This window comes from Rhamphochromis longiceps, linkage group LG3, assembly GCF_057381845.1.
Source record: "Rhamphochromis longiceps isolate RC_006_pf linkage group LG3, R_longiceps_female_GT1.1, whole genome shotgun sequence".
NCBI classification, from domain to species: Eukaryota; Metazoa; Chordata; class Actinopteri; order Cichliformes; family Cichlidae; genus Rhamphochromis; species Rhamphochromis longiceps.
This window is the reverse complement of record NC_140559.1, coordinates 16522874-16544867: the sequence shown is the minus strand read 5'-3', so window position 1 is coordinate 16544867 and position 21994 is coordinate 16522874. Positions and strand designations below refer to the sequence as shown.

Genomic DNA, 21994 nt, shown 5'->3' with positions numbered 1-21994 from the left:
GAAAGCAAAGAAAAAAAAATCACCATGTAAAGAAAAGGGTGATGATGACCAGTTTTGCATAACCCAGAATTCAAAATGTACAATAAGCCTGTGGGTTCAGTGGGAACCAGGGGCGATTCTAGGATCAGAGCTTTGGGGGCGCTGAGCACCCAGAGAGCTGCCCATCCAGGCAAGGTGGAGTGGATTTCTGTTGTGCCTGTCACTATTACCTGTCTGTTTTCTTATCTGGTTCTTCCTGACCTTGTACTTCCTCCTCAGGTTCCTTTCCTCTCTCCCTCTTTGGACTGACAATCATACACAAATAGATTCAATTAGATGAAAAAATTACATTAATATGAAAAAACAAATGCTATTAAGATCACTAACAAAAAGTCCTCTCTCAGTGTACTTTCAACCAAAAGGCAAATAACCAAACCACATGTAAGCTATAAATATTGAAACACCGATCCAACATTATCCTTTATTGACAGATCAGTTGATCTTACACTTTTACCTGAATGTTGTTCCTGGGTTTAATCTTGGCACATGCACATATGACAAAATAACCAACTTCTCTCATTACATTTCAAACAGGACAAAACAAAAACAGGACAGTGATTAATGTTAGGTTTATAGCATAAACCTATTCGCTGGAACGTTGAAGACAATATAATTACACTGCAAAGCAAGACACGAAGTAGGCAAGGTTCTTCATATTTACTCATGCATGAGGGAGACCTGGCTGGAGCCAAGTGTCGTTCCACCACTTGACCTCCATCAGACTCTCAGCCAGGCTCCCCATAGCACTCCTTTTATTGTGGTTACATGAATATGCATAGGTTCACTAACATGTGACGTCTATATACACACAAAGAGTACCTTGCCTGTGTGTGTGTGTGTGTGTGTGTGTGTGTGTGTGTGTGTGTGTGTGTGTGTGTGTGGGATCTGTGTGAGGTCAAGATGTGACCCTGTGAAGCCTCCCCAAGGCTGGCGCCTAGAAGTCTAACAGATTTATCTAAACAAAAGGCTCTTATACTTAAACAGTTATACGTATGCTTGCTATACCATAAATCAAAGAAACTCTCCTAGGGAGTGTGATCTATGCCAGAACACACTCTGTACAGAGGAGTGAACGCATCCCCTCTTCAGCTACACAGAGTTGTTACAGACCTCTTAGGATGAAACATTCTTTCAAGCTACAAATAATTATACACTTCTAAGCATCTATGGTTAAATGTTTCTAAGCATAAATGACAATCAACAATACAAACCCTAACAGTAACAACAGCAGGCTACAGACAATTTTAAGTTTTAGATTTTAAATAGGCTGTATAAATTTCAATGGGAGCAACAGGACGGCCAAATGTCGCTGAATTTACTACAGAGCAGGACGGATTGTAGGGTAGCAAACATCGTCGGAAAACACGTTTCCAACACTGCAGGTTACCTGGTGTAATGTTTTTCAGCTAAAAAGGAACATAGTCTGAGTCCTACCTAACTATATAAAGAGTAACTGAAGGTTAAATGCAGCTAATAGGTCCTGTTTTAAGCCAGGCTCTCACACACACGTCTCAGCCACTATCGCTCTGGCAGCAACGGCGCTAGAGCCAGAGCAGAGTGCTTCAGCACCCCCAAAAAATGGGCTAAAATCGCCACTGGTGGGAACAGATAGGAATCAAGATCATCTTTTCTAGACTAATGAATTTATGTCCTGTAGTCCAGGAGGACAGTGTGAGTTTGGGGAAGAACAGTTCCTCCAGCAACAATAATTAAAGTCTATAATTAGATCAAAGATCAACATAATAACAGTCCACTGCCTTCCTCTAGATTAGCTGAAATAATGAAAACCACACGTGCCAGAAAAATAACCTCTAAACTTTATAAGTTCATTTAAATAATATAATAATAACAAAACTACAGATAGAAAAGTGGGAAAAAGGCTGTACCCCATCTCTGACTTCTGTACAGAAATCTGTAACAATATGTTCGAAACACAAATAATGCAAACTTACAAGTATAAAAGTACAGGTATAAACAGTATAAAACAGCTCATAGAACACACCTCACTCAGAAAACTGTTTAAGCTGAGCCTATCACCAAGAAAACTGGAAATAATCACTCCACCTTAAACACTTGTTTAATATACAGTATTCCTGCGCCACATGGTGGCAGTCAAGTCAAAGTAAACTTTATTGTCATCTCTGCTATACACAGTACAGAGAGATGAGACGAAGAGGCTCCAGTTACATCAGTGCAAAAAAACCAAACAATAAATATAAGAAGAGTCGGAAATAAATATACACTTTAGGACTCGGGGTAAAGGGATCAATAACAATTTAAAATTTATAATTTACAGTTTGATGATTTAAAGTCTCACACACAACCCGTCAAAAGGGGAGGGGCCAGCTGCTTCCAAATAGAGCACATTTCATTTATAATGTTGTAAATCCAAGCCCATTATCTATTCATGATTTGAATCCTGGGTTGTGTGAAATCCCAGAAATAAACCTTAGACAAAGCAAATCTTTGAACTAAGGTGTATGTAAGGACAAGAAAGACATTGTGGACAAAACAAGACACCCCCCATAATCTTTAGTGACAATATTGTAGTTAGTTAAATGGTCTGATTGTTCACATCTGTATTTTCTTTGATTGTGGTAAAATAATGTGTGCCCCAGTCTCCAAAAATGACATAGTGCAGGAAGCGTAGTTATTCCTCCGTTACACCACAAGAGGGAGTATCCCCTAAAATGAGCAGCTCTAGCGGGAGTAAAGAAGCCAGCCACTACCCATAAGGCAGTGCGCCTATAAGAGTTGTGTGAGACTGCAAAAGTGTGTAACGTTGTGCTATGTCCATGTATATATTTGCAGGTAAGCAGATACAAGATGGTAAATAACTTAAAATGTGTCTACAGATGAGTCCACGGGGTTGCAGAGAATGTGGGAAAGTTGGCCGTTAATCCCCACTATGTGTCATTAGTGTATAAGTTATTGGTAGCGATGTGAATTAGCTGTGATGCTAACGATTAGCAGCTAGATCTGATTCATTAGTTTGTGTGGAAACCTCGTGGCACTTTTGTGGATTTATACCTGTACCGGGCTGTAATCACAGCAGATGTAGACTGGTGGATCACACTACCTTGTGTTTATGTTTATTTCATTGTTCCACTGTAAGAAATATTAGTGATTTGAGTTTAAACACTACCCATAAGGCAGTGCGCCTATAAGAGTTGTGTGAGACTGCAAAAGTGTGTAACGTTGTGCTATGTCCATGTATATATTTGCAGATGCAGTAAAGGCGAACTCACAAAGCCACACTGGTTTCAATTCATTTTAATTCAAGTGTGCAACAAAATTTGGTGGCAGCGGTGGGATCAGCGGTGCTACTGAGAAGCAGTGTGAGATTACAGAATCGTCACCCACAGTATGGAGTTGGAGCAACTGCAAGACCAGCTAAGTGAGAGCTTGCTACAGTTAAGGTCAGATCAACTACAAGAAGTGTGTTTACAAGCTAAAATCTCAATCGGAAAACAGACAAAGAAGCACACGCTGATCAGAACAATAAGTGAAGCAGTTGAAACAATTATTGAAGTGGAGGAAGAGGAAGTAGCACACACATTCCTGGACAGATTAATTAAAACTGTTAAAGAATTAAAGGAAAGAGATGACCCTACACAGGAACGTGAAGAGAGTGTCAGTAGGGATGCGGTTGCATTGGCCAGTCTACAAGAACAATATGCAGCATTGCAACTAAGTTTTCAAACCTCAACAAAAAGGTTAGAGGAAGAAATGGCAAGATTGACAGACAGAATGGCCTCCCAAGAAACTAGTCAGGGTCTGGCTGCACAGTTACCTACTCGTCCATCACCGTTACCTGCTTCACCAGCAACACAGCCCCCTGAAGTGACTATACGCAGGGAATTTAGAATCAGTGGCCAAATTGGGGAACGGGGTCAGAAAGACAAACTGTCATACTCCAACCTGATTCATCAAATCGAAATGGGACTTAAAAAGAATCACAGCGAAGCTGAAATTATTGAAGCTGTTGTTAGGGCCATAAGCCCAGGCCTAAGTCTCCGTGATATGTTGGAGATTAAAACAGACCTCACCCTCATGCAGCTTCGTACCATACTGAGGGGACACTACAAGGAGGATAGCTCTACTGACCTCTATCATCGGCTGATAAATATCACTCAAGGAAGTAATGAGTCCCCACAGAACTTTCTATTTAGGGCAATCGAGCTGAAAGAAAGACTCCTAGCATCATCAAGGGAGCCAGGGACAGATGAACAATACAGTGTCGAACTGATTCAGAAAAAGTTTCTGCGAGCCGTTGGCACAGGTCTGATTAGCGACAATGTGAAATACCAGATCAAACCCTACCTGGATGATCCAGCAGTCACTGACGATGTGCTGATTGCAAAGACAAATGAAGCGGCCAGCCTTGAGTGGGAGAGGCAACAAAAATTCAGAAAGACCACCCGAGAAATGAAAGTAAAAGAGATAAAAGCAGAGGCACAGTCAGTGCAAGAGGCAGCAGTTGGTGCAGTGGGTGGGCAAGACCAGCCATTCTCCACCTCGACAAAAGGTAAAGCTGCTAAAGCACCAGCAACAGTGACACGCAAGGAAACTGAGCTGTTTGATATCATCAATCAACTAAAAGGGGAAATAGCTGAAATAAAAGGAGTTATTCGTGAGTCGCACCGACCTTCTCCCTCACACCGCCCAAGTCTCAAACGTGGCTGCAGGGATTGTCAGGACAGCAATAGAGGAGAAAACTGCGACCACTGCTTCAAATGTGGACAAAGTGGGCATTTGTCAAGGGGATGCCGCACCCGGAGAAAACTTCCAGACAGGGCAGAGCAGATTGGTATGTCAGCTAGCACGGTGAACCCACGCCCGTCACCCTCTTTTCAGCTACTAAACCAAGGTGAGCAACAACAAAATGTTCACAAACTCTTGACGGACAGTATAAAACATTTGGAGACAAAAGTAGCAGCCGGCACACAAGATAAGAGGAATGAAGCGGTCTCCGTCAGCCTCCTCTCCCCAAAGCGAAGAGCCCAGCTCCTCAATCTTATTGGGAGGAAGCACATGATCACCTGCCTGCTTGAGGGAGTAAAAACCACAGCGTTGTGGGACACAGGATCACAGGTTTGTCTCATAAATGAAAAATGGAGACAACAGAACATCCCACACCTCAAAGTTAGGAGTTTAACTGAAATCATTGGGCCTGGTATATTAGATGGGAGGGCAGTAAACCAGACACCAATCCCATTTTCCGGGTGGGTTGAAATCAAATTCAGGTTGCCCACAGAAGAGGCTGCGCAGTTAGAACTTCTCGTGCCAGTATTAGTAGCTCAGGAAGACGGGGTGGCGGAGGAGCCAATAATTGGCTTCAACGTGATTGAATACATGCTAGAGAGGGGAATAGAGCCACCTCGTGCTGTAACAGAAGCTGTTAGCACAGCATTCTCCATTGACTGTAAGAAAGCTGAGGTCTTTATAAAGGTGATGAAGAGTGGAGACGATGGGCTAGGTGAGGGCAGAGTGAAGACTGGGAGAGAATTAATGAGTATCCCACCTGGTCAGACAAGAGTGGTCAAGTGTAGTGTGAGAGCAGGCCCACTCCCAGCAGGTCAAGATGTACTGTTCGAGCCCAGCCCCTACCCTCAGATGCCAGAGGGATTGGAGGTGCAAGAGGGCGTTGTCCATTTACAGCAAGGCAGCTGGTCCCGTATGAGCCTCCCAGTCACTAATACCAAAGCTTATGAGATCATACTGCCTCCGAGAACTGTTTTGGGACAAACTCAGAGGGTTCGAACTATTTACCCAGCAAACACAGTGACAGTGGAAATAGAACAATTGGGAACAACAAGATCTACTGTAGAAGCAACAGCTACACCTCCAGCTAGCCAAATTGGGGAACAGGAAAACAGAACAAGAAGCAACAGTGAAGGTGTTTGGGACCCCCCAGTTCCCCTCGACCATCTCTCTCCGGCACAGCAGCTGAAGATCAGGCAGCTATTAAGGGAGGAGAGTAATGCCTTTGCTCGTGATGAACAGGATGTTGGCAATATCCCCTCACTGCAGCTTAAGATCCGCCTCAGCGACCCCACACCTGTCCGCCGAACATATATATCAGTGCCTAAACCACTTCATAAAGAAGTAAAAGAATATTTGGAAGACTTGCTGAATAGAGGGTGGATAAAGAAATCAAAATCCCCCTACTCCAGCCCCATCGTATGTGTACGAAAAAAGGATGGCGGCCTCCGCTTGTGCTGCGACTATAGGGAGCTAAATATGAAGTCAATCCCTGACCGCCATCCCATACCACGCATACAGGATATGCTCAACACATTGAAAGGGAGTTCCTGGTTCTCGGTCTTAGACCAAGGGAAGGCTTATCACCAGGGCTTCCTGGAAGAGTCAAGTCGCCCTCTCACAGCATTCATCACACCCTGGGGATTGTATGAATGGGTAAGAATTCCTTTTGGGCTGTCGTCTGCACCGGCAGAGTTTCAGAGGTCGATGGAAGAATGCCTTGCAGGGCTGCGGGACGACACATGTCTGCCTTACTTGGATGACAACCTTGTTCATTCAAAAACATTTGAGGACCACTTAAATGATCTAAAGCAGGTCCTGCAGCATTATCAGAGCCATGGAGTGAAATTAACACCCAGGAAATGTGAACTGTTCAAAAATCAGGTGAGATTCCTGGGGAGGTTGGTAACTCAAGATGGTCACACCATGGACCCCGCTGACATTGCGCCTGTCCAAGCCTTAAAACAAAGGAACCCCACCACCATTGGGGAAGTGAGGAAGCTGTTGGGATTCATCTCATACTATCGCAACTATATTCCTAACTTTTCGCGCATTGCAAAGCCACTCTATGACCTGCTCTCCTCAGAAAAGCCAGGGGAAGGGAGAGTCAGGGCGTCAAAACACAATAAAAAGACAAAGAATCAAGGGGGTCAGCTACCATCCTCTCACCCAGTGGCATGGTCAGCTGAGCATCATCAGGTGGTCTGTCAGCTCGTCAACTTCCTCATTCAGCCCCCCGTTTTAGGTTATCCTGACTTTGAGCAACCATTCATCTTACACTGTGATGCATCACAGGAGGGACTTGGAGCTGTGCTTTACCAAAGACAAAATGGGAAGCTAGTGGTTATAGCATATGGGTCTAGGACCCTTACTGCCCCAGAGAAGAACTACCACCTTCATTCAGGGAAGCTGGAATTTCTTGCCATGAAGTGGGCCATATGTGAGAGGTTTAGAGATTATCTCTACTATTCACCACCCTTCATTGTCTACACTGACAATAACCCCCTCACATATGTGCTGACAACGGCAAAACTGAATGCAACCACACACAGATGGGTGGCCGAACTCGCTGACTTCCAGTTCTCCATCAAGTATCGACCTGGTAGAGCTAACAGGGATGCAGATGGTCTCTCACGAATGCCCTTGGATATGGAACACTACATACAAACGTGTACAGAAGCAGTGACACCTGAGGTCCTAGACAGCGTGACTCAGGCTCTGGCTGTTCAGCTGCAGGGAAGTGAACCCTGGCTCTGCCCGTTAAACATCTCAACTGTGGTAGCAGAGCAAAGTGAGGAGGTAGGGATGTCAGGTCTGGAAATCCCTAAGGCAAACTTAAGAGATGCACAAAAAGAGGATTCTGTGATCGGGGAAGTCCTGAATTATGTCATCTCTAATCGGTGGCCAAAAGGCAGAAAACAGGCAGGCAACAAAGAGATCGCTGCCCTGGCAAGGGAAAAACAGAAACTGCACCTTGATAATGATGGGTTACTGTACAGGAAAACACTCAGCCGAACACAGCTACTCCTGCCTAAGAAGTTCCATTCGCTCATTTATAAAGAACTACATGAAGACATGGGTCACCTGGGGGTGGAGAGAGTTTTGGCCCTCATTCGGGATCGCTTTTACTGGCCTCACATGCAGAAGGACGTGGAGCACTACATAACACAGGTGTGTAGTTGTCTAAAAAACAAGCGTCCCCACAAGCCCACCAGAGCCCCACTGATCAATATCACTACAACGTACCCGTTTGAGCTGGTCTCCATTGATTTTCTACATTTGGAGAAATGTAAGGGAGGGTATGAGTATATCCTCGTGGCCATGGACCACTTTACACGATTTGCTCAGGCTTATCCCTGCAGAGATAAAAGTGCCAAAACAGCGGCAGAGAAAATATTTGGAGACTTTGTGTTGAAGTTTGGTTTTCCCACACGGCTCCATCATGACCAGGGAAGAGAGTTCGAAAACAAACTCTTTGCCAAGCTGGAGGGATACAGTGGAGTCAAGGGGTCCAGAACCACACCATACCACCCCCAGGGAAATGGTCAGGTAGAAAGGTTTAATAGGACACTGCTGGCCATGCTTCGGAACCTTCCAGAGGGGGCAAAAGCAGACTGGAAGGCATCCCTGGCAAAGGTGGTCCATGCGTACAACTGTACGCGCAGCGAGGCTACTGGATATGCACCTTATTTCCTCTTGTTTGGGAGAAACCCCAGACTCCCCATTGATATGATTTTTGGTCTCACAGCTAATGACCAAAGCCCTTCTCATCAAGACTATGCTGAGAAGTGGAAGATTCGCATGCAGGACGCTTACAAACTGGCCTCAGCGACAGCCTGTAAGGAGAGTCGACGGGGAAAAGTGCTCTATGACAGAAAAACACATGGTGCAGAGCTGTACCCAGGGTGCAGAGTACTGGTCCGGAATTTTGGTGAGAAGGGAGGACCAGGGAAACTGAGATCCTTCTGGGAGGACCAGGTGTTTCAGGTGACACAAAGGAAACATAAGGAGAGCCCAGTATATGAGATTAAGCCAGAAAATGGCAAGGGACGTGTCAGAGTCGTCCACAGGAACCTCCTGCTGCCGTGTGACTTCTTGCCAGTCGAAAAAGTCAACTCACATGCAGAACTGGGAAAGCAAAAACAGAAAAACAACAAGGACAGACATGAGCGGCATGAGCAAGAGGACAGTTCGGAGGATGAAGATGAATGGAGAGCAATCAGAGGACTGTCAACAGAACAAGGGGAACATGGTAGACAGTCCTGGTGGACAGAAGCATCAGAGTTCAATGCAGAAAGTGGAGCAGGCAGTAGGGAGGATCTCTGTGATGACAATGACATGGAACACCAGGAGGATTGCGAAGAAGAGAATCTGGGCGTGAACGATATAGAACACCAACGCGACCAGCATGACGAGGATACAGAGGCACAAGAGAACATTAAAGACACAGAGCAGACGCACCAGCTTGAGATAGAGTGCAGTGACCAAGAGGACACTGACCAGTCACCTGTCAGTGTGAAAAAGTATCCTTCCAGAATGAGAAAACAAAAGCTAATGTTTACTTACCACAAGTTAGGACAGCCAACATTAGCACTTGAATAAGTACCTCAGACACAGTCATATGTTACATATTGCAGTAAAGCAGTTATAACAGTTACATTTTCAGGTTTTTATTAATGCTTTATTAGAAGAATAGAAATGTTAATTCTGTTTTGTTAGCCATAAAGAAGAGTTAGTGTAATGACCTGTTATGAGAATGGCACCCTATGTTATGTAGCGAGGTTATGTCCAGGTGAGAGCACCTTACTCAGTAAAGATGCAGATACCCGTGATATGGACGGAAAAGCAGTGGACTGTTATCGTGCACAATAACACCTGCTGCGGCATATGACATGAAGGGGAGATACATGTCATGTGTTTCACTGTGGCTAGCAGTGATGCTGAACTCTGACTCCTAAAGGGATGTAGCCTCCTACGAGCAATGTATAGTTGCCACATAAGGACTGATATTGGTAGAATGTCGGGACGCCATTAACTTTTTGAGGGGAGAGTGTAAGGACAAGAAAGACATTGTGGACAAAACAAGACACCCCCCATAATCTTTAGTGACAATATTGTAGTTAGTTAAATGGTCTGATTGTTCACATCTGTATTTTCTTTGATTGTGGTAAAATAATGTGTGCCCCAGTCTCCAAAAATGACATAGTGCAGGAAGCGTAGTTATTCCTCCGTTACACCACAAGAGGGAGTATCCCCTAAAATGAGCAGCTCTAGCGGGAGTAAAGAAGCCAGCCACTACCCATAAGGCAGTGCGCCTATAAGAGTTGTGTGAGACTGCAAAAGTGTGTAACGTTGTGCTATGTCCATGTATATATTTGCAGGTAAGCAGATACAAGATGGTAAATAACTTAAAATGTGTCTACAGATGAGTCCACGGGGTTGCAGAGAATGTGGGAAAGTTGGCCGTTAATCCCCACTATGTGTCATTAGTGTATAAGTTATTGGTAGCGATGTGAATTAGCTGTGATGCTAACGATTAGCAGCTAGATCTGATTCATTAGTTTGTGTGGAAACCTCGTGGCACTTTTGTGGATTTATACCTGTACCGGGCTGTAATCACAGCAGATGTAGACTGGTGGATCACACTACCTTGTGTTTATGTTTATTTCATTGTTCCACTGTAAGAAATATTAGTGATTTGAGTTTAAACACTACCCATAAGGCAGTGCGCCTATAAGAGTTGTGTGAGACTGCAAAAGTGTGTAACGTTGTGCTATGTCCATGTATATATTTGCAGATGCAGTAAAGGCGAACTCACAAAGCCACACTGGTTTCAATTCATTTTAATTCAAGTGTGCAACATGTAGGTCTATTAGATCATGTTGTGGTGATCCTCGGGTTGAGGGATTTGTGTTCATACTGGAGTGCAAAATTAAAACCAATGTAAGATGGACAAGAAAAGTTCAAAGCCATCAGGTGCTCAGTTTAGAAAAAATAGAAAAGAAGAGGAGGAGAAACGAGCAAAAGATGCAGGTAAGCAGATGTGTCATTGGATAATGGCAGGTCATCCTGAAACAATCAGAATCAGAAAACTTTATTAATCCCTAAGGAAATTATGTGCGTTACAGTTGCTCCAAGAAGAAATGGTAAAAATAGTTAGAGAACACCTTCATTCACGGCTGTCTGTGAGCTCTGACTGACCTCAGCCTCCATTTTTTACAGGGAGACGCTCAGAGAGGCTTTCAGTTTCATTTCACAGGAACAGCTTTGCTTCTGTTTTACATGCAGGTGCTGCACAGAACACACCCTGTTCAACCTGTTTGTGTGACTGACTGCAGCTCAGACTAAAGGCTGGGTCAGCTGGTTCAACAGCTCAGCAGTTTGTAGTTTGTTTTCATTTTGCCCCGCCTCTGTCAGTGCGCCCCAGGGCCGCTGTGGCTACAATGTATGTCTGCCTTGCCATCACCAGTGTGTGAATGGGTGGATGACTGAATATAGTGTAAAGCGCTTTGGGGTCCATAGGGACTAGTAAAGCGCTATAGAAATTCAGACCATTTACCGTTTATGTAAACACCAAACAAAGTCCTGCACACAGTGAGTTTAGTGCACTGGGTGTGTTATCTGTTAGTAATCGTGTTGAACATTATAAAAGTGTCACAAAAGGTTGATTCTGTTTATCTGGACGCATTTGTAACACTGGTGGTGCAATACTAGACCTGTTAGTGCTACTTCTTGCCTTCTTTGCATGTAGTGCGGGCAGTATAGTTACCTTTAACCACAGTACGCGGACAGAAGGGAAATATGGACCAGATCAGACAGGTTCTAGATTCGTAGGAGCCAAGGGTGTATGACAACAGAGGACTTGTACACAGTAGGTGTAGAAAACACAATTGCATTTATTAGCAATTATTAAAGTTGTGCACATTTAACAAAAGTAGAGCGCGCTTCTTAAAAACAAAATAAAATAAACCCCACAAATGGTCGACCTAAGGATATATTGTCTTTTGTGTCTTTTTTTTTAAAAGTCAATTTCAGTCTTTCAATGTTCAGTAGTCACTCAGTGTGTGTGTAACCAGTCGGGTTACAATCTACCAGTTCATCCGGCTCTTTGGGCTGGGCTCGCCATCCAGTACTGGAAAAGGGATCCTCGATTCTTCTCAGGTCCTCAAAACCAATCCAATCCAAATAAGCAAAGGAAAAAACCTGACCTGGGGACCAGGCCAGAACACAGTAGTTCAACATTTAAGCTATCATGCCTGTAACTTATTATTACTACTGGTTGCTTGTAGTGCTTCTAAATTTTCTTCAAAATATTCTATGTTGTACAACAAATTATTCTCATTTCAAAGGGAAAAAGTGCATAGGAAACACACATTTAAAACAATACAAAATAGCTCAGCAGTGCATTAAAAATACACATTGGCTTGAGACTTATCAAGTTTCAGCTAAGTAAAGTGCAGGTGAAGGCACTTAATTTCACGTTGCTAATACTTAATTGTGCAGAACTATAATTAGCACCATGAGAAAAGTGAACATGTGCTAACATAACGTCGCACAAAACCATACATTATACATCAATACCACAGTAATGTGACATAAACCTTTAAAGAACATCTCGTATGCAGTGCAGCAGACTCAGTGCTAATTGCTTTAGCCTCAGAAAAGGCACTTTCATTGCAAAATGGCTAACAGAAGTTAGCATCAGAGCTAGCGGCAAGTAGCATGCTATGCTAGCGCACGTGTGCTGCCTGGGACTTACCATGCGAAGCAACAAATGCTACACGGGGCTTCACAGTGCTCACGTTGGCTCACGGCCTCTGGAATACAGTATCACTCTTATTATTCTTGCCGAAAAAAGGACTTTCTCTATCCAGCTAGCTTCTTTGCCGCACGGGTAAACTGATCTTTCACCGTCTGTGTCTCTGGCGTATCTTACTGGCACACGAAGGCACGCACAGGTGTCTCAGCAGCGCACAGACTGGGGGGAGGGTCAGACCGGCCAATGATTGGTCGCTCAGTGGATCTGACAAACACACTCTAAAGGACTAAGTCCTGCCCCCACACCATCTATATACCACATATACATATGTACATATTAAACTTATGTTTACATGCTTTTTATCAGTATTTATTATAATTAACTTTGTTTTTATCAATATTTATTTATACTTTTAATCCCGTTTTTAACACTGGGTTACACTATCCCCCCTTAGAATCATGCAAGTCCCTTTGCATGGGATAGCTAAACGGTAATGACAGGGGAACCAGCCTTCATGGGGATGACCACAGAATCTTGTTCTGTCAAGGCACTGGTAAAAGCCAGGCTTAGACCTTGAAACAGGGACTGGGCAATGGAAACGAGAGGATTTCCCAACCGACTATATTGCAGTCGTTCTGGTTGGGTTCTTGTTCTCTCTGAGCGCCTTACAGTCGCTGTGACTTCACTCTCAGTATTTGACTGACTTGAGTTTGCTTGATTATCATTTGAGTTGTCTTCTTCCACTGGCCCATCACAGGTAGATCCATCGGGTAAGTTGGCATCACTCTCGCTTTCATTGTCAGTGGTTGAGTGTTCCACCATGGTTTCACTCTCCTCTAGGCTTCCATATCCAAGTGGATTTCCACATTCAGGTAAGTTGTCACATCCGGTTAAATTGTCAGCTCCAATCAAGTTGTCATGTTCATGTAAGTTGTCTCCTCCAGGCAAATGAGTTTCAGTATGATCGTGATCATTAGGGTGTGTCTTTGGCTGGGGAATCTCATAGACTCGAGTGACCTTTATGGGCTCTTGAAGAGGTTCCTCTCTGAACCAACAGATATCCTCATCTTCCAGTTCTGAATGATCACATTCCTCATGTTGTTTAGGTGATTGCCTTGTTTTTGGTTTGCGTACATGAGTTGGTTGGACAGGTTTCTCTTCAACAGGGGCAAGAAAACCACAAGGGAGCAAGAGATCGCGGTGGACTGTGCGGACTGGGCCCTCTTTTGTTAGGGGTTTTATACTGTAGACGGGCAAGTCACCTGCTTGGTTCACCACAACGTGAATATCAGTCTCCCACTTGTCGGCTAGCTTGTGCTTGCCTCTGAGACGGACTGCACGCACCAAAACTCTGTCACCTGGCTCTAGTTTTGAGGGTTTCACTCGCATATCAAATCTTGTTTTGTTTCTTTCTGCCATTTTGTTAGCATGGTCTGTTGCTAGTTTGTAGGTCTCTTGTAGAGTTGCCTTTAGTTTTGTTATGTACTGAGAATGCGACTTGAAACTTTTGTTGTTAAAGGGCAGCCCAAATGCTAGATCGACTGGCAATCTTGGCTGACGGCCAAACATTAACTCATATGGGGCAAAACCGGTTGTATCATTTTTCGTACAATTGTACGCATGAACGAGTGGTTTGACATAGTTGTGCCACTGAGTTTTGTCCTTTTCCTCAAGAGTACCTAGCATACTTAGTAACGTTCTATTGAAACGTTCTACCGGGTTTCCTCTGGGGTGATAGGGTGTTGTCCGGATTTTGCGAATGCCCATGATCTTGCAAAGCTCTTGGATAATGTGGGACTCAAAGTCGGGACCTTGATCGCTATGCAATCGTTCGGGTATCCCGTAGTGGACTATGAAGTTGTCCCAAAGGGCTTTTGCAACGGTCTGAGCTTTCTGATTGCTGGTAGGGATGGCTAATGAATATTTCGTGAAATGATCGGTTAATACAAGCACATCCTTTACATTACTTCGATCAGGCTCAATGGACAGGAAGTCCATGCAGACTAATTCAAGGGGTCTGGTGGATTTGATATTCACTAGTGGAGCTGCTTTTTCTGGAGGAGTTTTGCGTCTTACACAGCGGTTGCATGTTTTGATCTTATGTTCTATATATGCTGCCATGCGAGGCCAATAGAACCTTGTTCGGGCAAGATCTAAGGTACGTTCAGTGCCTAAGTGGCCCATGTCACAGTGGAGGCTTTGGAAGACTGAGTCACGGAGCTGTTCAGGTAAGACAAGCTGGTAGGTAACATCTCCTCCATCTTGGCGAGTTCGATACAGGATGTTATTGTGCATCTCCAATCGATTGAGCTCTCGGAGTAGAAGGTTGATGTCAGGAAGTTCAGCTCGCACAGTTGGTGGGACCTTTTCTCCAGTTTCAATTTGTGCAATAACTTCCCTCAGACAAGGGTCTGCTCTTTGTTCGTTTGTGATCTGTTCAAGGGACATATGGGGTATAACAGGAAGACCACCACAGTCATTTTCATTGACAAAGTCACCTGGAATGGCAGCTGCAGAAATGGCTAGCGAGTGAACCAAAGGGATGGTGTCATTTTGAGAGCTGCATACAAGGTGTTTCTCACAAATAGCAGACACTACTTCAGGACTGAAACTGCTGTCAGGTAGGGACAGGTGAGTCTGTGTGAACTGCTGTATGCGGTCGAGCTCTTTTTGGGACACTGCGTCGTTAAGCAACTCGCCATGTGGCCGTCTAGAAAGGCCATCTGCATCTGAGTTAAGCTTGCCTGCTCTGTACTGGAGCTTAAAGCTAAACGTTGACAGGGCAGCTAGCCATCTGTAACTCATGGCATCCATCTTAGCAGTAGTTAATATGTACGTCAGAGGATTATTGTCTGTTACGACAGTAAACTGATTTCCATATAAGTAATCTGCAAACTTTTCCGTTACTGCCCACTTCAAAGCTAAGAACTCTAACTTATGGGCGGGATAACGAGATTCACTCCTAGACAACCCACGGCTTGCATAAGCTATCGCCCTGGTCTGGCCATTCTGCTCTTGATAGAGCGCGGCGCCAAGCCCTGTAGTGCTGGCGTCGGTATGGAGCGTATATGGCAGTTTAGGGTTGGCAAAACCCAATACAGGCGCAGTACTGAGCTTTTCAATGATGGTTTTGAAAGCAAGATCACAAGAGGGAGTCCATCGCTCGCCGAAAGGTGTCTTGGGGTCATGGTACTGGACAGACTTAGCTTTAGGCTTTGTGCTTTTGCGCAAAGGAGGGTAGCCTGATGTTAAGTCAGTGAGGGGCTTAACGATACTCGAAAAGTTCTTAATGAACCGCCTGTAGTACCCTGAAAAGCCTAAGAATGAGCGGAGCTGTTTAAGATCACGGGGCACAGGCCAGGTACTTAAGGCTTCCACCTTTTCAGGGTCAGTCTCCACTCCCTTGCTGGACACAATATGCCCAAGATATCTGACAGAAGTTTGGAAAAATTTGCATTTTTCGGGTGAGAGTTTGAGCCCATATTCTTTCAGGCGATCAAGAACTTTCATTAAGCGAGCCTCATGTTCTTCAAGTGTCTTGGAGAATACAATGATGTCATCGAGAAACACGATCACTTCGCGCAGGTTCATGTCGCCCATACATTTCTCCATGAGCCGCTGGAATGTGCTGGGGGCGTTTGTAATGCCTTGGGGCATTCTATTAAATTCCCAAAAGCCGATGGGACATACGAACGCCGTCTTTGGTTTGTCCAGCTCCTCCATCTCAATTTGGTAGTACCCAGATTTTAAATCCAGGACAGAGAACCATTGCGACCCGATCAAGGTGGAAAACGTTTCCTCCAAATTGGGGAGAGCGTAAGCATCTTTTATAGTCTGCGCGTTAAGCTTTCTGTAGTCGATACAGAGGCGGACTTCACCATTTTTCTTCCGCACGACTACAATGGGTGAAGAGAAAGGGGAGGTAGATTCCCTGATCACGCCAGCTTCTTGCAGTTCTTTGAGGTGCTTACGGACTGCCTCCAGGTCGTTCGGATGTATGGGACGCGCTCTATGCTTGAACGGTGTTTCATCTGACAATCTGATTGTGTGTTTCACTTGATCCGTCTTTCCAAAGTCAAGATCATTCTGTGCAAACACTTCGGGCATTTGGCTTAGTTTTTCGGTTATGCGCTCCTTCCATTCAGCGCTAATAGGGGAAGAGTCAAAGTTATATGTTACATTTGACTTCTGCTCAGTTCGGGATCTTGGAGTTCTCACTGAGTGTTCGTGAGATAGAACTCTTTGATATGCACTGACTTCTCCGATGACACAATTTAGAGGGATTGTCACATCATGTTCGGATTCATTGGTGAGTATAACTGGTACAAGGTAAGGTGCTCGTTCAGGTAGGTCTATGAGACAAGGTTTCACAAGGATGTCACCAGGTAAGGCTGACATTCGTGGATACTCTAACAAGACAGACTTTTCACCGTTACCGGCTGACACAGCTACAGCACCATCTAGAACAACAGTTTGGCCTGCTGGAATCAACTGTGGCTCTTTGTTGTGCATCGTCACTAAACCAAGACTACTGTCTTTGGACTGTTTGTGTCGTGACTCAAGAACTTTTAGAACTGCCCTATAGCCATATGGCAGGTTCAGCTGCAGTTCATGGCATGTGTTAGAGTACAGCTCATAAAGTACATCTAATGTGTTTGTCCCAATTAGCACTAAGGACTGAGAAGCTGTGCGCACATCGGGGACAACTAAGGCAAGTGTCGGCACTTCAGCTTCAATGCCAAGGAAGTCCTTTGGGAAAGTGACATGCAGTTCAATGTAGCCTAAGTAAGGCACAGACTGACCGTTGGCACCCTCAACTTCTAAAAGTTCAAACAATGGCTTAATCTCATGAGAGGACAAATGCTGACGATAGTAGGACTCGGGGACTGTAGTCACCTGGGAACCAGTATCTAGCAAACAACTCACTGTGTGACCATTAACTTTCACTTGTGCAGTACTCTTCGTACCAATTAGACCTTTAGGAAAGTCGAAGGAATCTGATCTTGTGTGTGACTTTAGGCTGGCACGCTTTTTAGGTGAAGCTTTTTGTTTAACCTGGGTGGGACGGGTTAACAAAGCATCAGCCTCCATTTGTCCCGCAACGGAGGCAGAATTTAGTTTAAAGAAAGCTGGTCATTCTGCCTGTCCCATATCTGCCTTCTCACTCTTAATTCCTTTCGTTTTGCAACTACAAGGGCAGGATTGGGCTCTGACTCACAAGTGGCTACTATATGTCCATCTTCCCCACAGCGGAAGCAATACCAGGGCTTGGGCCTAGTACTGCGGCGGCTGGGTGGAGGTGAGTCTTCAGGTTTGGCGTGGTCAGGTTTTTTATTTTCAGGTTTCCTTGTTCGAACTGTCTTCAGTGTTGCTTGTTTCTTTGGCTTCACAACGGCAGCTAATTGGCTTTTTAGATCGGCAACTTGTTTTTTCAGCTCTTCTAGACTATCTGACTGTGCTTGGCGAACATCTGCATTTGTTTCAGTGACCGTCTGTTCATGAGACACTGCTTTTGGTTTCGTGGCGCTAAAGTGTTTCTTCATTCGCGTGTTTTTAACTTCTTGTCGGTTTTCTGCAGTACGCAGGAGAAGCAATAGCTCTGCATAAGTGGGCGGCTCCTTATGCTTTAGCTCCAATTGCAACTCCGTTAGCAAGTTATCATCCCAGCAGCCTCTGTAAAACTGTTTAAGAAGCTGCTTATTTACTTCATGTGGTTCAAGCCCACCTCTGCGCACGGTGTGATTGACTGCCACCTGCAAACGAAGCAGATAAGCAGAGGGCTTTTCACCATGATCTTGGAGGGTGTTCATGAAGCGTACAAACAGTTCCTCACCATCTTCGACGGTGCCAAAAGCTGAATCCAGAAGTTTAAGATAGTCTGCAGGAGTGGCTTCTGGCCCAAGAGGGCGGATGACATCAGAAGCGGGAGCAAGGAGACTTTCAAGAATCTTACGAGTTTTTCCCAACTCGGACAAAGAAGCATCTTCCATCAACAAGTCAACATGAGAACGCCATGTTTCATAGTCAGCTTCGCTGTAAGGTCTGGGCATCTTGCCAGAGAAAGCTCTGAGTCTTAATGTAGAGTGAGCATGTGATGTCTTTTCAACACTCTTGACAACATGCTCGACTACTACTTTCTGAACCTCTGGTGGGTTGAGGTCAGTTGGACTCAACATTTGAGGTGTCAAGTTTGGTCTCATGGGGCGTTGGAATGTGCCCTGAATGGGTTCAGGAGGGTGAGGCAGTTCAGTTAAGACTGAAGGTGAGGCTCCAAGTTGTGTGGATCCTACCACAGGGCAAGTCTGATCAGCAGCATCATTTTCAGGGTTTCTCTCAGCTGTCTCAGCAGCTTCAATGGTGTTCCCTATTGTGGATAGGGCCTCCCGCAACACTTCTTCGAAATCCTTCCCACTTAGCTTGGCTAAACCCTTCAGGTTGCTAATGTAAGCCTCAGTAACACTGCCCCCTACGGTCTTAGTATAGACGTCAGTTAAGGCTCGAATGCGGTAACTGACATCTGGATTGTCAGTGGACTGTAAGAGGTAAGGCAGCTTAGGTGCTAATATTTCAACGGCTGCACCGGACTCGAACTCTACAATCTGGCTTTTGTGGAATGCAGAAGAGTCATCATCGACAGCGAGTACTCTACGAATAGTACCATGTTGCTCCAGAAACTCAAATACCTCTTTGTCTTTCTCTCTATCTGTAACACCGCTAACAATAATGGCATTTGGTACTTTAACGGCATACTTCTCGACAAAATCCATTTTCACAGTATGTGAGCATTTGATCAAAGGTCAAAGAGGATTCCAATGTTGTCACACAACACTCTAGGCTCCTGGCTGGCTCGCCACTTTTACTTATGTAACACTGGTGGTGCAATACTAGACCTGTTAGTGCTACTTCTTGCCTTCTTTGCATGTAGTGCGGGCAGTATAGTTACCTTTAACCACAGTACGCGGACAGAAGGGAAATATGGACCAGATCAGACAGGTTCTAGATTCGTAGGAGCCAAGGGTGTATGACAACAGAGGACTTGTACACAGTAGGTGTAGAAAACACAATTGCATTTATTAGCAATTATTAAAGTTGTGCACATTTAACAAAAGTAGAGCGCGCTTCTTAAAAACAAAATAAAATAAACCCCACAAATGGTCGACCTAAGGATATATTGTCTTTTGTGTCTTTTTTTTTAAAAGTCAATTTCAGTCTTTCAATGTTCAGTAGTCACTCAGTGTGTGTGTAACCAGTCGGGTTACAATCTACCAGTTCATCCGGCTCTTTGGGCTGGGCTCGCCATCCAGTACTGGAAAAGGGATCCTCGATTCTTCTCAGGTCCTCAAAACCAATCCAATCCAAATAAGCAAAGGAAAAAACCTGACCTGGGGACCAGGCCAGAACACAGTAGTTCAACATTTAAGCTATCATGCCTGTAACTTATTATTACTACTGGTTGCTTGTAGTGCTTCTAAATTTTCTTCAAAATATTCTATGTTGTACAACAAATTATTCTCATTTCAAAGGGAAAAAGTGCATAGGAAACACACATTTAAAACAATACAAAATAGCTCAGCAGTGCATTAAAAATACACATTGGCTTGAGACTTATCAAGTTTCAGCTAAGTAAAGTGCAGGTGAAGGCACTTAATTTCACGTTGCTAATACTTAATTGTGCAGAACTATAATTAGCACCATGAGAAAAGTGAACATGTGCTAACATAACGTCGCACAAAACCATACATTATACATCAATACCACAGTAATGTGACATAAACCTTTAAAGAACATCTCGTATGCAGTGCAGCAGACTCAGTGCTAATTGCTTTAGCCTCAGAAAAGGCACTTTCATTGCAAAATGGCTAACAGAAGTTAGCATCAGAGCTAGCGGCAAGTAGCATGCTATGCTAGCGCACGTGTGCTGCCTGGGACTTACCATGCGAAGCAACAAATGCTACACGGGGTTTCACAGTGCTCACGTTGGCTCACGGCCTCTGGAATACAGTATCACTCTTATTATTCTTGCCGAAAAAAGGACTTTCTCTATCCAGCTAGCTTCTTTGCCGCACGGGTAAACTGATCTTTCACCGTCTGTGTCTCTGGCGTATCTTACTGGCACACGAAGGCACGCACAGGTGTCTCAGCAGCGCACAGACTGGGGGGAGGGTCAGACCGGCCAATGATTGGTCGCTCAGTGGATCTGACAAACACACTCTAAAGGACTAAGTCCTGCCCCCACACCATCTATATACCACATATACATATGTACATATTAAACTTATGTTTACATGCTTTTTATCAGTATTTATTATAATTAACTTTGTTTTTATCAATATTTATTTATACTTTTAATCCCGTTTTTAACACTGGGTTACACATTCAATTGGAGAAATGCTTTGTCACTCTTCCAAGTGATTTCTTCAGTTCCGTTCGATTCCTTCTTGTGGGACATGCATGGAACAATTCACCCAGGAGGCATCCTCGTCAGATGCCCAAACCACCTCAACTGGTTTCTTTCGATGTGAAGGAGCAGCAGCTCTACCCTGAGCCCCTCCAATAGCCAAACTGCTCACCCTATCTGTAAGGCAGAGGCCAACCACTCTTTGGAGGAAGCCCATTTCTGCCACTTCTATCTGCAATCTCAATCGCTATCCGAAAGAATAATGATCATTGATCAATGACCATTTAATCAGTGGCCATGTGTACCATTAACAGAGAGAGTTGTGGAATAGCTGCAATCACAGCATTGTAAAATCAACAAATCCATTTATTTCTAAGATCAGTTGATCTGACTGAGTGATCTGAGTGAGCTCAGCCTTCACTTTCTACAGGGAGATGTTGTTTTCAGGCACAGAAGTAAAGACATGTTTACCCACAGCATTCAGTTACAGAGGAAGACGTTGCTCTAAGGCACTTCAGAAACACAGGTTTGTCTGTTATTGGAGGGACAAAAACAATGAAAAGAGAATTCAACAGGTACATGTAAATCTTTATTAACACTTACACACTTACATAGTGCTCATATTTCATTCAATCACAGAAGGAATTCACTGATTGTCATTGTCTTTAAAAAACAAACTCTTATAAGGCACACATGAACTGAGAAAAACCCCACAAACACCAAGAGGCTGTTTCAAGAAGGCCACAGAGAGAAGAGTACAGAAGTGGAGCAGTTCAGTGATGTAGGTGGAGGCGTCACACCATCAGGCCATGAAAGTATGAACCATGATTTGAACCTGAAACAGTGCAGAAGCTCTAACAGTGGAGAGATGTTTGGAGTTAAAGCTTTGGTCAGACCAGAGATCAGAGCATCAGTTCATCACACTGTCCTCACTGCTGTAATATTAATGCCACACTGTTGTTCTTTCATGTGCTGATGTGATGTACTCATGTTTACATGTTAGTGTTACTGACCATTAAGTTCTGTAGGAACCA

The 21994-nt window shown here is 44.3% G+C and overlaps 1 protein-coding gene and 1 long non-coding RNA gene across 2 annotated transcripts in view; both read right to left on the bottom strand.

Moving 5' to 3' along the window:
- Positions 1–21994, bottom strand: part of LOC146673177 (polymeric immunoglobulin receptor-like) — a 193811-nt gene that overhangs the window by 168699 nt on the left and 3118 nt on the right. The window lies entirely within an intron of this gene.
- On the bottom strand, positions 19613–20541 carry LOC146673178 (uncharacterized). Its single transcript, XR_014910528.1, has 2 exons — positions 20496–20541; positions 19613–19944 (listed from the first exon to the last, which is right to left on the bottom strand). It is a non-coding gene; the product is annotated as an uncharacterized LOC146673178 (long non-coding RNA).